The sequence below is a fragment of the Pseudopodoces humilis genome, chromosome 4 (assembly GCF_049639895.1).
Source record: "Pseudopodoces humilis isolate 2021_Gansu_Grassland_sample_001 chromosome 4, ASM4963989v1, whole genome shotgun sequence".
NCBI lineage: Eukaryota > Metazoa > Chordata > Aves > Passeriformes > Paridae > Pseudopodoces > Pseudopodoces humilis.
The window spans coordinates 25,921,734-25,935,865 of record NC_142203.1 but is presented as its reverse complement, the minus strand read 5'-3'; the positions used below and the strand labels follow the sequence as shown (position 1 = coordinate 25,935,865).

At 43.5% G+C, this 14,132-nt stretch overlaps 1 protein-coding gene across 2 annotated transcripts in view; it reads left to right on the top strand.

Annotated features, from left to right (window-relative positions):
• The first annotated feature begins 404 nt into the window (after positions 1–404).
• Positions 405–14,132, top strand: part of LPAR1 (lysophosphatidic acid receptor 1) — a 74,054-nt gene continuing 60,326 nt past the window's right edge. Inside the window, exon 1 of one of the 2 annotated variants that reach the window (XM_014259509.2) lies at positions 405–503. The gene's annotated coding sequence lies outside the window, so the exon portion shown is untranslated. Of the gene's footprint in view, positions 504–1,028; positions 1,149–14,132 lie in introns of those variants that run through there. The other variant, XM_088054396.1, reaches the window with a different exon arrangement.

Sequence of the window (14,132 nt, the reverse complement as noted above, 5' to 3'; positions counted from 1 at the left end):
AAGGATGACTGCTCGGTGAACCTGCAAGTTGACTATTCCTATGACTGGGGCTCCCAAACGGCTCTTGCCGACGACAGCAAGATACTGGAAAGTTTCCCAGGACGAGAACTGTGGCTGCTCCCGAAACACCTGCATACCACCGCCACGCAGCCCGAACCCGCCGCCCTTTTCCGAGGTGTGCTCGGCGGCGGGCAGGGTCTGTCGCGGAGCGAGCGGCCGCAAGCCGGGCACGCGTGGGGTGCGCGGGGCAGGCGGGGCGGGCACACCTGGGCCCCGCCCGGCGGTGGCGCGCAGGCGGAGCGGGGGCGGAGGGAGCCTGTCCCGTCCCGTCCCGTCCCGCTCTGCTCCGCTCTGCTCTGTCCCTCCCCGTCCCACCCCTCATTCCTCCCTCCCTCCCTCTCTCTCTCCTTCTCTCCCCTCCTCCCTCCTCCCTCCCTCCCTCTGTGCGCGCCGGCGGCGGCGGCGCCGCGCTCCCTCCAGCCGCGCCCGCGCAGCCCCCGCAGGTAAGCGCAGCGCGGCGGGCCCCGGAGCGGGGCGGGGGGCCCGCCCCTCTCGCCTGAAAAAAGGTGCCCCCTTCCCATTGCCCGAGGGCTCCGTGCCCGCGGCGCCCTTCGCCTCCTCTCTTTGGCTTTTTCTCTCGTGTTTCCGAACCTGGTCTGAGTCCCGCGGCGCGCAGTGGGGTGCGGGCAGCGCGCCTTGTCGGGGGCCCTCTCCCGCTCCTGCGGAATGGGATCGAGGGGTTTGAGGCGTCGGGTCAGGCTGCTATTCCTGCCGGACTAACATCTCCGGGGCTGGCCTGGAATAAGTGATGGGTACTTGTTTGATTAAGGAACACTAACAGGACTTAGGGTCTGCACCCATATTTTTCTTTTTTTCTTTTTCTATATATATTTTTTTTTTTTCCTTTCCTCACCCATTCCTCCTAGCCGCCCCTCCCCCCCCCCCCCCCCCCCCCCCCCCCCCCCCCCCCCCCCCCCCCCCCTCCCATTCGAAAACTCTTTGGATTTATTTATACCAAATTAAGGCAGTGGAAAAAGTCCTAGATAAAGAATGGTTGCCCCCTCTGTCTTCTGACTTCCTCAGTCCATCGGAAGAGCCTGCTCAAGTCCGATGGGAGCAGTGTCGGTGTATCCACGGTGTTTACAAAGGTAAAGGACAGGGAGAAGATGAATGACAAGCATAGGGGTGTGATTTATTAGAGAAAGGCCGGGAGTGGGGGAAACCGGAGGGAAACTAGAGGACAAAAGCTGCTAGCAAACTGAAGTGAGAAGACAGAGGTGGAACCAGAGGGACCAAGTTTCTTCCTCTAACTTCTTTTCCTATGTTCTTTTTAAATAGCTCCACAGTGGGAACCATCCCAAAAAACTGCTTCCTATGGAAATATGTGAAAAGTTTTCATTATCACAAAAATGTTGGAATGTCTAAATTTAATTTTGTTGGGGATAACTCTGTGAAACGAGCTCACACCTTCATGATTTCAGTTGTCTGTGAATGTTAGAAGCTGCCTAAATCCTCCCTTTCTTCTTTTTTATTTCTTTTCCATCCTTATTTGCTCTAGTTTTGCGCTGGTTTTCTGTGGTTTTGGTTTGGTTTTTTTTTTTAATTGTTGTTGTTTGCTTGTTTGGCTGTTTTTTTGTTTGGTTGGGGTTTTCTGAAGTTGCAAGGCAAAATAATTTGGGGGAGACCCTGTAGGTAACTTGTGTTCTCAAAGTGTGGGGGAATTGGGGTAGCTGCAATCTTTTTACTACTAAGAACTGCTGCAACTCTTATCTTTTCAAAGAAAGTTTTTGCATGCTAGGTCAGGTTTGGTGTGTTGTACCATTTGGTCTAAAATGAATCACTCTCAGGTCAGGGAGTCATGTTTCAATTTGGCGGCCTGGGCTGTGTGTTACTCTTGCGCGAGGATGGGCTACACAGCACTAAAATAATATTTCTGGCAATTTCAGCAGTGGACTGAAGCAATACTCTGTGTGCACAGGCGTAAGTGAAGCTCTGCCCTGCAGCTTGCTATTACTGGCTATAGGCGTGCCGCCTGTTTTTCCTTAACTGATATGTGCTCGGACTTAAAAGCAACTTGATAGGCCTGTGTTTTACTGTTGTTTTTATTAAATATTAACCACACAAAATTAAATGCTGTTTTGCTCCAGAATAGATTGATACTGTCTCATCCTGTGCAGCTGTACATGAACGGTGGTTTTCCTTTTTTGTACGGCAAATAACCAAGGAAATGTTTTTTAGGAGTACTAAGAAGTACTGCTGCATGATCAGTGTGGTGTTGTCTTTATCACTCCCCGTTACAGATTGCAGTAGTTAGACCCTTGGCTGCAATAAACCTTGTTCTGAGAACTTAGCAGTAGCTGTGCTGGTTGAAGAGAGGAAAACATTGGCTGGTGTCTGCTTTCTCTTCCTCTGCTCTTCAAAACAAATATTGAGGGTCGAAAGGTTAAACAGCTTTTGAGCTGAAACACATGGAAAATGCAAAATTAAAGTAAGACTACTCTGCGTACCCACCCAGCTTTAATATGTGAGCTCCACGTGTGAGTAACAGACCATCTTATCACTGTGAGCAAATACTTTATGGTCATGTGGTTCTCATCAGTGGCTCTAGAAGACTGTAACTAAAATACAATTCTTTCTCTGCTTAAAAATGGGAAAAAATAAAAATCTGTCTTTAACTTGGTCTTACAGTGTCATGCAGTTAAGCTATTTGGGGAATCCAGGAGAGGCTGTTGAAGAAAGTGTTTTGCTCTGCTCTGTACTTACATGGAATTCACTTTGATAAAACTGTGATGTACCCTTAATAACCTTAATGGATAGTTAGTTGTTTCTCAGTGGCCCCTCCATGTTGAGCTTGCTTTGTCTCATATTCAGAGGTTTAAATCAAAAGACAAGTACTTCTTCTGAGCAGCTTTTTTCCTTTGGGAGACCACCACCATCTTCCCTTTGAGTACTGAGCATTTTAAGCACTCTGAGGTGAGCTGCCTTCTCCAGATGGCAGAAGAGCTGGCTTGGAGCACCTCTAGGTGGTGACCTGCCAGCACTTACTGAGCACTGCTGCTGTGTATCTGGTTTGTTTTTGTTTTATCATATGGATGCAGAGGAAAATTGAGTGCAGCTCTTTTGCCTCTCATAACGGCTGAGTGGGGAACTTTTCACAGGCCGTCACTTATGGTCTTGGTGATGCTCAAGGATGTGTGGCAGAATTTGAGAGTGGGAACAGGTACTGTGTGGTGGTTGTCCTTTTCACTACTATTTCCCTTACAAAATTAGAATTTGCTACATAAGTGCAATTTCCTCCTTTTCAGACAGAAAAGTGCATGTAATTTAAGGGACACTTAAATTCAGCTTAAATCCATAAATGAGATATTTGAAGAGTGACTGCTACACATAATGCCAGGGGAAAGATGCATACAACTGTTTCACTGACGGACGGATAGAGCAATCAATATTTGATCCCTCCAGCATCTTTAGTTACTGGATTAGTTCTTTATATGCTGTGCATTTTAATGCTTCAGCTTTCACAATAGGCTGTATTATTTTCTCTATCTCTTTAGTAGGGTGAAAAGAAAACCAACTTTTGAGAAAATAAAATGTGTTTTCTCTTTTTTCTTTTTCCATCTTCCCATGTCCTTTTCTTTAAGATTGCTTTCAATTTGGGTATATCTCATTTGTTACCTTAGGAGTTTTGCTAATTTGAATGGAGAATGCTGCTCTGCAGAAATGCTTAATCATGAGGGTGTTGAGAACTAATAGTTTCAACTGGCAGTGGTTATGTAGCATCTGATACTTTTCTGACTTTTCCAGGTGTCACAAGATGATGCTGTAGAGATGTGGCACTCAGCAGTGCTGCATTAGGGCTGAACTTACACACTTCATGTTTTCCCCCATGTGATTTTCTTCATCGCTAATGCAGAAGCTTAAGGCTTCATCCATAGATGTCAATGGCAAAATCTGTGTTGGCACTGAATGACTTTGGATCATCAGGTGTGAGGCTGTTGAGTTGCTTTGATAGAAATACAAAATTATTCCCGGAGCAGAAGAAAGCTCTCTTAAGGAAATGTGAGCTGCTGTTCTACTTACACATCAGGGAACTTGAATTTTAGTTTTCTTCCTTTATGTTTCAAGCTTAGTTTCTTTAAAACACGTAGAAGCATTGCCTGTGCATTCTTGCACTTTCATTGATGTATTGGTACACATGACAGGGAATATCTGAATGTCTGGTGCCTCGATTTATTTTTTGTTGAAAGTAGAGGAGAATTCTGAGAAGTGCCTGTCTTTGTGTACCCAGACCTCTCCTCCATTGGTGTTTCTTGACTGCCTGACACTCTGTCCATCCTCCCAAACTGTTTAACAGCACACCTGGTTTGCAAAATCTTGGTAATTTTTTGGCTGAAGGTTGCACTCTAGGATCAATTTTAATTTTTTAATGACCAGTGTTTCCAGCTGTTGAAAGTACTGTTTCTATTTGTGCAACAGTGAGCACCAGAAAAGAGCCTCTATGCTGATGCTGGTTTAGGTAATTTATCTGTGCCCCCTTCTCACATGGCAGCTCCGTGGCCATGGCATTTCTCTTACAAGCTATTGACAAAGAACTTTGAGGTGGTTAAGACATCACATTTCTCTACAGAGGAACAATAGCCTTGCTTGGATTAGTGCAAAGTATCCAGAATTTCCTGATAGGCACAGCCTGGAATAGTTTGTTGACCATTTTTTTTTTCATTCCTGTACCAATTTCCTCCTGGATCTGGCTCCTTCTTGACTCAGGTAACTGTAGGCAGTTAGGTTAGTGCACATAAAGAGGAAGCACTGGTGCACTTACCCAGAAGTAAAGTAGTTCTTCTTAAAAAGAAAGCGATTCTTCTCCCTTGGCTTCTGGCAGCCAAAAACAGCCACAGACTTGCGGGGCTGCTGTGGTTCAAGGAGTCTGGGTAAGGCATGCCTGCCCCTGCCAGCAGCACAGCCAGAGAGGGGGAGTCACATCCCTCCTCCTCAAGCCACTCCCAGGATAAATAGCCTGGACAGGGTTCTGGCCTGGGGTGTGTGCAGTGTTTTGCTTTCCAAGTGCCTTGAAGATTTGTGCTGGTGGACTTTGTGATGGATAATGGCCTGGCTGCTGGTCCTGCTGGGGAAACAGGAGCAAAGTGTTGTGCCTTGCAGTTTCCCTCTCATACATTGCAATGTGGTCTGCTGCTGAAGTGATAGTAGGTGGTGTGGATTAGTGTCACAAGAAATGCCTTCAGTTGCAAAAGTATGGAGGTTGGATGTTTTTTAGAAGGAAACATGTTTTGGGAGTACAGATACTGTACTGCTGAGAACCGTATGCAGACTTTTGTGCCAACTGAATTATCTTTATTTTAGATTTCTTTAACTTGAGAGGCATAGAGGCATTGGAACTGCTTTTTTTTTTTTTTTTTTTTTTGCTTCCATGTGATATACTCTAGATAAAATTTAGAGGTCCTCTCATTTTCTTTTTAAAAATACAAATATGATAAATATAAAACCCCAATATTATCCTTCTGGTTTTTCTTCTGACTGTGACTGAGAGGAAAATACCTCTTGAACTGGATTTTTGAAACTGCTGAAAAAAATGTCTGTGAGTTTGATGGTCATATATGATAATCCTTAGTTTGGTGTAGGCCTAGTGTTGCCATATTACAGACCATTCTGGCTTTTCTGTAGGAATTTGCATGCCACAGTGACCTTTGGAGTAGGATGGATTTCACAGGCACTTTATGCAGTACATCCATTTCTTTGCCAGCTAGAAAATGTATTGCATATTGCAGTGCTTGCAGGAGCAAGCCTGAAAGCATTGGATTGACATCAAAGGCAAGATCTTTCTGTACAGAATGCTGGAGATTGTAAGAGTGGTAAAAATCTGGCAAAAGAAATGCATACTGTTTTTCATTGCAAGCCCCTTTCCCTCCCTCCTCCCTGTCTTTTTAGGGTGTGTGTGGCAAACATGAAATGATGCTGGTACATTATTTACAGAAGCAGAAGTTTTTCTTAGAAGTTGTTTGGGTTTTTTTTGCCATTTGAGGATGATTGTTTTCACCTTGGGTGGAAAAATATAGCTATAGTAGTATCCATTTTTTATTAAGGAGAAGTTAGCTGCAGCAATAAATGTTGGATGAGTATTGAATGTTTACAGCATAGAGAAATTTGTATCTTTGAGTAAGTGGGTGATTATTTAATAGCTGTGAGCTGAACATGAGCTCTAGCAAAGACTTACTGGAATCCAAGCAGTCAAGAGAGATGCTGTACAAGTCTCACCTGTTTTTAAAGACTGATAAATTCTCAAGCTTTCATAGCTATGTAGCTTTCAACTGTGGCAAGTGTTGTTTCGTCTGCTGCAAAGGGGTATTGATAAAGGGTCTGTAGCTGCTGGATTTTACTGAATGTTTAGTCTTTGATAGTGCAGTCTGTTTTTGACCTGTTGTGGTTGTTAGATCTGCCAGACAATGTCCTGAAGCCTTGAGCTGATGCTGGTGACAGAACAAGGGAAGTGGGGTGGCATTGCACATCTGCTGTGTGTGGAGGGCAGCATGCCTTCCCGAGCCAGGATGGGGGTGTCCACAGCCAGGGTGTTTGTGCAGAAGAAAACTCAGGTTTGTTTGCTGCTCAGTTCTGAGTAGTGAGGTGGAAGGGCTGAAGGAGGGGTGGAAGGCTCTGGGGGTGCTACCAGTGCAACAGTCACTGTCCCTGCAGCTCACAGCACAGGAGCCCACCGAGTGGTGAGAACCCCTACCCTCCTGCTGCTTTGGATCAAGGAGAAGTAAATTGTCAGTGGCACCAGCTGCAGCTGCTGCCAGTTGGATGGCTGGTGGCAGGAGACCAGTGGAGAACTGTGGGTTACACCTCAAGCCAGTGGCAGTGTCAGGAGAAGGTCACCTTGCCCCTGGATGTTGCCTTGCACTGGGTGGGACTGTGGTGGTCATTATTGTGGTCAGTATTTTTTTTATTTTATTTGTATGCCTGCATTAGGTGTTCAGTGACTCTCTGGATGGGTTCTTGTAGTTACTTGTTTTCTTGTAGTTACTGTTTTTTACAATCTCTTACTGCAACAGTGGTGTCACTTCTTGGGTCTTAGAGCTTTCAAGGTTTCATGGTTGTGTTACTAACCATTTTCACAGTTACTTGTGACCAAATACGAAGTAGCAAAGGGTGATGGTGTGTACGTGTGCTCGTTGGTCTATCCAGACACTTCTGGGCTCTTTCATTGATGCTCCAATAGAAGTAAATTGTGCACTTTTGTGGATAGTTGAGTTGTTGTTTCAATGCCTATTCTGACAGGTGGGTTTTCAGTGATTGTCTGTAGAGACTGGATCAGTAGTGTTACAAGATATGTGCAGTCCTCTTATAGCGGAAAGGGTTTCACGTGGTAGTGAAGCTGTGTTGTAGGATGTAAAGGGAAAATTTGGGTGCCTTGCCTAAGGTTGTGCTCATAGGAGTAAACCTTGTAGCACTTTTCTGTAGTTGCATGCTGACTTTGAATATATAAAACAAATTATTGAAGTAAAAAAGCATTTGGGAAATTAGTAGGGGAATGTTAGAGAGAGAAGCATAGATTCAGACTGGTAATGCTAAGCTTGTCATTCCCAAAGGAGAATAAAGCACTGTAAGGTCTGTGTTAATACTGTGTTGCATGTCACTGACTATTGCACTTCAAAGGTGTCTTTGCAAATGTGTGCACAGCCCTGCTTAAGTGTTGTGTGTTGTATTGGCAAATTATCAGTACAGGAGAGTAAAAAGTTCCCTGCATCCATGCGAGAATGCCTCCAGGCATTTCTGTCTTCAGGATGAACCAGTGTATGAGTGAGAGTAACATGTTGTCCTATATGCCACAGTAGCACCAGGATGTACCAGGAGTGGTGTTTGAGCATATGTTAACCATCCATATAAGCATTAGATTTGGTTGAGGAGCAAAGCCTAGGCTTTCAGGGAAGAATTCATTGGGATTTTCAGCCATTTCTTTCCATGTCTCTCCCTGTTTGCTGCTACATTCCTGCAGACACGAGCCCAGTGCATCAAAACGTTGTTGTCCCTTCATTCCTCTTGTCAAGGAAATGGCGTTCACCAACTGTTATCCTGAGATGCTGCGATAGGACAAACAACTTCAGGGAAATGGATGTGTGGATAGGTACCTAGTATTCAAGGAGTATCATCCTGAATGTGACTTGTACTTGAAAGATACCATTATAAATGTCTATCAAGTCTATTGGTCTTGCTGTCTTTCCTTTTCCTTGCTGTCCCTCCCAAAATGAGTCATACATGGAGGGTAATTCTGTGGAAATGAGCCAGGTACCTTGAGCTGCCCTGGGCATGGTTTCTGCACAGGGCTTTGAGAGCTGTCCCAATGTGACTAGCAACACACCAGGATCATTTTGCTCCTCCTAAAGCTTTAGATGGAACTACAGAAATGCACTCGGAGCAGTGTATTTCCCTCTACAGAAATCTTGCAAACAAAAGACTTTTCTGAATTAGTGTTTGCTCCCCTAGTCTTTAAGCTTCTTGTGTACAGTAGTTATAGTGTCCTATTTCAAAAGCCCATGCTAGTGGGACTGGAAACTGACTGAGACTTCAGGGTGCTACTATAATCAGAACAATTCTGGTATTTAGTGAATAGACTAAAAATAGATCTCTAGAATTAATCAATTTTGCAAACAGTTGATAGGAATAGCACAGGTTAGTGCCTCCTTACCCAAGAAGTGTTTCTGCTTCCTGCCTTGGATTGCTTAAGATTCGCATGCAAAAGCATCCTAGGAGGTTCAGCCTAGAGGAAAAAATTCAGGGGGAGATGTGCAAGCTGATGACAATCTGATGACAGGAGGGAATTACATGATTGTAGAAAACATAAATGCCTTAAAAATAATATGTCTGAGCAAATGCTTATGCCATGATCCTGCATATTTCCGTCCCCAAGACCTCTTCCACAAAGTTTCTTGCAATCAGTTGCCCAGATTTTTATGACAAATTTCTGTTTGAGAGATTAGTTTACAACTTCTTTGGTTCTTCTTTCTAAATCGTTCTTAATATTCTATGAATACTCTGTGAGGGAATCTTTGGTACAATTTTTGTGTTAAAACAGTTACTTTTTCCCTCAGAAGAGTGGCACAAAAGTGCAGGAACAGCTTTGGCATACAAGCCACACCCTGCTCCTTTGTGCTTCACGTGAGAAAGGAGCAGGGAAAAAAAATGACTTTTCTTGGAGTTTCCAAGATGAGGTGACATTTCTTGGTTGGTAGGAAACCCGAATGTGCACTCGCCATGCATCTGCCTCCTGCAATTGTTCCAGAAGTCATTCTGTGCTCTGAATATCCCTCTGACTGTTCCTCTTGTGGTTTGATTAACTTAACAAGACCCTGCAAGTGCCATCTGCTTGTATAAGCTGTGTCTCCACTAGAGGGGGGTGCCAGTATTGCTGTAGTGGGAAACTTTGAGCATTTGGTAAGTTATGGTGCTTTACTCTTCCTTCTTGCCTGGCAGTGGTGCACCTTGTAGGGTTAAGTAGAGTGTCCTTGGAAGAAGGCTGCTGCAAGAATGAAGGCAGCAGCTGACCAAGCAGTAGGCATTGGGTTTCTCCAAAACTGTCAGTTCCAGCATGCCATAGTACATTTTTGCATAGAATCATAGAATTATTTGGGTTGGAAGGGACATTAAGGATCAGCTTGGTCCCAAGCCCCTGCCACAGACAGGAACACTTTCCTCTGGACCAGGTTGTTCAAAACACTGTGCAGCATAACCTTGAACAGTTCCAGGGATTGAGGTATCCATAGCTTCTCTGGACAGCCTGTTACAGTGTCTCATTACTTTCACAGTAAGTAATTTATTCCTGATACTAATCAATATATTATGACCTCTTTCTGGGTCGATTACCCCTCTCCTATCACTACATCTTTTTTTTATATCATCATTTACATCACTACAGCTTTTTTTATAAGCTCTCTTTAGGTACGGGAAGGTGCTGTAAGGCCTTCCCAGAACCTTGACTTCTCCAGGCTGAAGAGCTGCACTTTCTCAGCCTGTCTTCACAAGGAGAGGTGTTTCAGCCCTCTGCTCATTTCTGTGGCCCACTCTGCACTCATTCTTTCTTCTGTTTAGAGATCCAGAGCTGGGTGCAGTACTCCAGGTGGGATCTGCTGAGAGTGGAGTAGAGGGGGAGGGAGTATAAGGTTGGTTGACCTAAGAGAAGCTGCTCAAAGCAGGAGGCTGAAAGTCAGACCCAGCATGCCTAAGTGGGCTGTGTCAGGGATGAGAGTAGCTGTGCATGGGCCTCAAGCTTTGGTGTCATGGACACAGCTGGTGTGTGCAATTGTGGGATGCCTAAAAACTCTGGTTTGTGAGTGGATTTCAGTGCATTCTCCTTTTGTGGCCTGGATGCCTTGAACTTCTTAGTTTATTTGTGCGGTCACAAAAAAAGTCTTCGTGGTTCCCAAGTAATGTTTTATGGCTTATGCTTTTGTTACAAAACTGTCTGAAGGAGGCTTTGAAGTGTGTATGTGTTTAAAGTTTGTACCCATGCTAATGTGCACCAAGTTTCAACGGAAGAGCTGGAGGCAAACTACTAGTTAGTTTTTGTTTTCTTATTTATTAAGAATAATCCATTGATACTCAGTTGTTCTTTTGTCCAATAGAATTGTTTTTTCACCTTTCTTTGTCTTTAAAAGAGGTTCAAAAGGAGTTTATCTGAAAAATGTTGAGAGAGACTAGACAGTAGTTGAGAGAGACTTGGACACTAACCTTTCTGTATCATATGAGTCAGAAGAATTTTTTATTTTGCTCTCTTTTTTACATCAGCTTCCATTATGCCTCCTGATTTTCTGTTTTCACTTAAAATTATGGCATCTCCCAAATATTCTGATTGAAATCTTGTTGTTTCTGTTGGGCATTGTATATATTAAGGACCTAGTCAGAGAAGCTGAATAATCACTGAAGTATGGTGTGAATTTACAACAGCCTACTTAATTCATGTGACCTCTTGTATGCAGTAAGAGCCTGTCTGCTAAAGACAACTCAGAGTTAATCCAAGTCAATTCTTAGAGTGAATTAGTCAAGCTGTGAGCTAATCCTCTGTATTTACCTGCTTGTTCAGATAGGCAGCAGCCTAAGTTGCTTTAAACTTCACTTGATAGTTGAAAGAAGAAGGATCAGAGGGAAAGGTGATGAAGTCTTGTTGTTTTCTTCATATCTCTACTTTCAGGGCATATATCAGTAGTGCTTTCCATTTATAAATCTTGAATTCATAGAATGATCAGCATAAGCTGCCCAAGGCCAAAAGCCAGTACTCTGCTGCAGTTCTCTACTAAGCATCCCTGACAGCTGCTGCTCCCAGGCTATTTTGGGGAGTGTGTTACTTCTTGATTATCCATAAAAATTGTTCCACAAAAAGTCCAACCAGTTGAGTTAGCATACTGTAGATGGCAGGGAGCATGATGCAGACTGTGAGGACTAGGAAGTCCTGTTGACCTCTGCCAAGAAACTAGTAACCAGCCCAAGTTTTACAGCAGGGATTCACAAATTCTCAGTGTATTGTTCTGAGCACACCAGATACTTGCATGATGGACAAGAAGTAATTCCTTTCCATTCATCAACATGAGGATTTTTGTTGTCTTGAGCTACTGGGTTTGCTCCCCCTCCATTTTGACAAGATCAAAGGTAAGATCTTATTTCTGGGTCACTGCTGTCCATCAGATAAGTTTGTTTGTGGCCTTGGGAAAGAGCAGTGACATGAGAATAGGGAATTTAAATCCTGTCATTAAGATAATTCTTTCTTATTGTTAATTCTAAGTTCTTTCAAGCTTCATTCAGATTAACTTTGCAAAATACATCACTGCAGAAAGTGTTAGGAGAACAGTCAGTTGAGCCAATGCAGATGTTGCATAAATATTTCTGAAGGAGCATGAGTGTTATTTCTGGTTTGAGGGGTTGATAAATAGTTCCTGTGTCTGCACTGGTGGTGGCCTGAACCACGTTTAGCTATTGCCTTACAGTCTTCAATGTATTTTCAGGAGTCGGGGGAATAGCTGGCAAATTTCTATTTCAGATAAACTAAATTAAACTCCTGTTTATGTATCATTGGTCATGGTGCATGTAGATCTATACTGAGGTGGTGCCTTTGTAATTTGGGATTTGGGGTTTGGCATGCTTAATTGTGAACTTCCTTGGCTTCAGCATTTCCAGATTATTGTATTTTATGGTGGTTTATTCTGCCTGAAGATTGAACATCTGTTTTGTGGATGCAGGGTAAAAAGGAAGTATTCCTTTTAAGGCTGGCCCCCCCTCAAAGCTGCTTTGAGAATTGTGACATTTTGTTACAATCCAGATGTTGTTGTTTTTTTTTTATCTAGCAAAAGGATATTGCCTGAATGTTTAAATTCAAACTTGTTTCAGAAGAGTGCCAGCCTATTACTACTTTTCTGAGTTTAAAACAAAAGGTGGAGTTTACAAATGGAGTCTCTGGTGCTGATCCGTGGAAGTGTTGAATTGTATCGCTTTGTTATTTCTTCTTGAAAACAAATATGAAAATTCTTTTTGTAAGTTCTTGAGAAGATTTCCTTCTTGTAGCTTTTTCTGTTGAGGAGTGAGTGATAGTTGGAGAAAAGGATTGTGATTTCTGATATAGTGATTTATAGCTTGCTGGAAGCATAATCTTGTAATGGCTTAGAAGGGACCTTAATGACCATCTAGTTCCCGGCCCCCTGCCCTGGACAGGGGCACTTTCCCTAAACCAGGCTGCTCAAGGCCCCATCCAACCTGACCTCAAACACTTAAAGGCATGGGGCATCCACACCTTCCCTGGGAAACCTGTGCCAACGTCTTACCACCCTCACAGTAAAGGATTTCTTCCTAATATAAAATCTAAATCTACTTTCTTTCAGTTTGAAGGCATTTCCCCTTGTCCTGTCTCTACATGCTCTTGTCAAAAATCCCTCTCTGTGTTTCTTGTAGGGTCCCTTCATGTGCTGGTAGGCTGCAATTAGGTCACCGTGAAGCCTCCTCTTTTCTGGGCTGAGCAATCCCAATTCCCTCAGCCTTTTCTCCCAGGAGAGGTGCTCCAGTCCTCTAAACATCTTGGTGGCCTCCTCTGGGGTCAGTCTAACAGGTCAATGTCCTTCTTGTGCTGGGACCCCAGAGCTGGATGCAGAGTTTCAGGTGAAGCAGAATCCCCCACTCCCCTGCTGCCCACACTGCTCTGTATGCAGCCCAGGACACGTTTGGCTTTCTGGGTTGTGAGTGCTCATGGCTGAGCCATGTCCAGCCTCTCACCCCCAGCCCCCCAAGCCCTTCTCACTGGGCTGCTCTCCACCTGTTCATCCCAGTGCTGATACTGGGAGTGTCCTGGCCCAGATGCAGCCCCTAGCGCCTGGTCTTGTTAAACCTCTTGAGATTCCCATGGGCTCACTTCTTGAGCTTCTGCAGGTCCCTCTGGATGGCATCCTGACCTTCAGGTGTGTCAACAGCAGCACTGAACTTGGTGTTGTCTGCAAATTTTACTGAGGGTGCACGCTATCCCTGTGGTTATGTCATTAATAAAGTTGATACAAAAGTCTTTAATCACTGTTATCTTCTTTAATGATATTGATTAGTAAGCAAAATAGTAATGAGAATGTATTTGTAGCTAAATTCTGTCTGCTATCCATGCAGTTCCAGTGTTCAGAATAATTTTAATGAGCAGCTCCTTGCTCTGTCTCTCTCTCTCTCTCTTTTTTTTTAATATCAGAAGAGACAGAAGAGGGTAAAAGCATGCACCATACTTGCTTCTTTTATACACACATGTGCACACAATGCTGGCAACAGTTAATAATGTATCTTAAATGATGAGTTATCCATGATTATTTTGAACTTTCCTGCCTCTTAGTTAACTACTTCAAATTTCTTGTCTGTCAGTATTATTGAAATATAATTATTGAAATATAAAATAAAATTATTTATTTTAAAAGAGTTTCAGAAACTGTTTTGAAATTACTTCTTTTAGAAGTATTTGGTACTATAGAGGTCAGTATGATGAAAGAGTATATTTTGAAAATACAGTCATATGACAGCAGTTTCTTTGTGGCTGTGCTATGAGAGACCATCCATATTGTAGTAACTAGTTTATGTAAGCCTGAGCAAATTGGCATTGTTTTCCTGGAGCT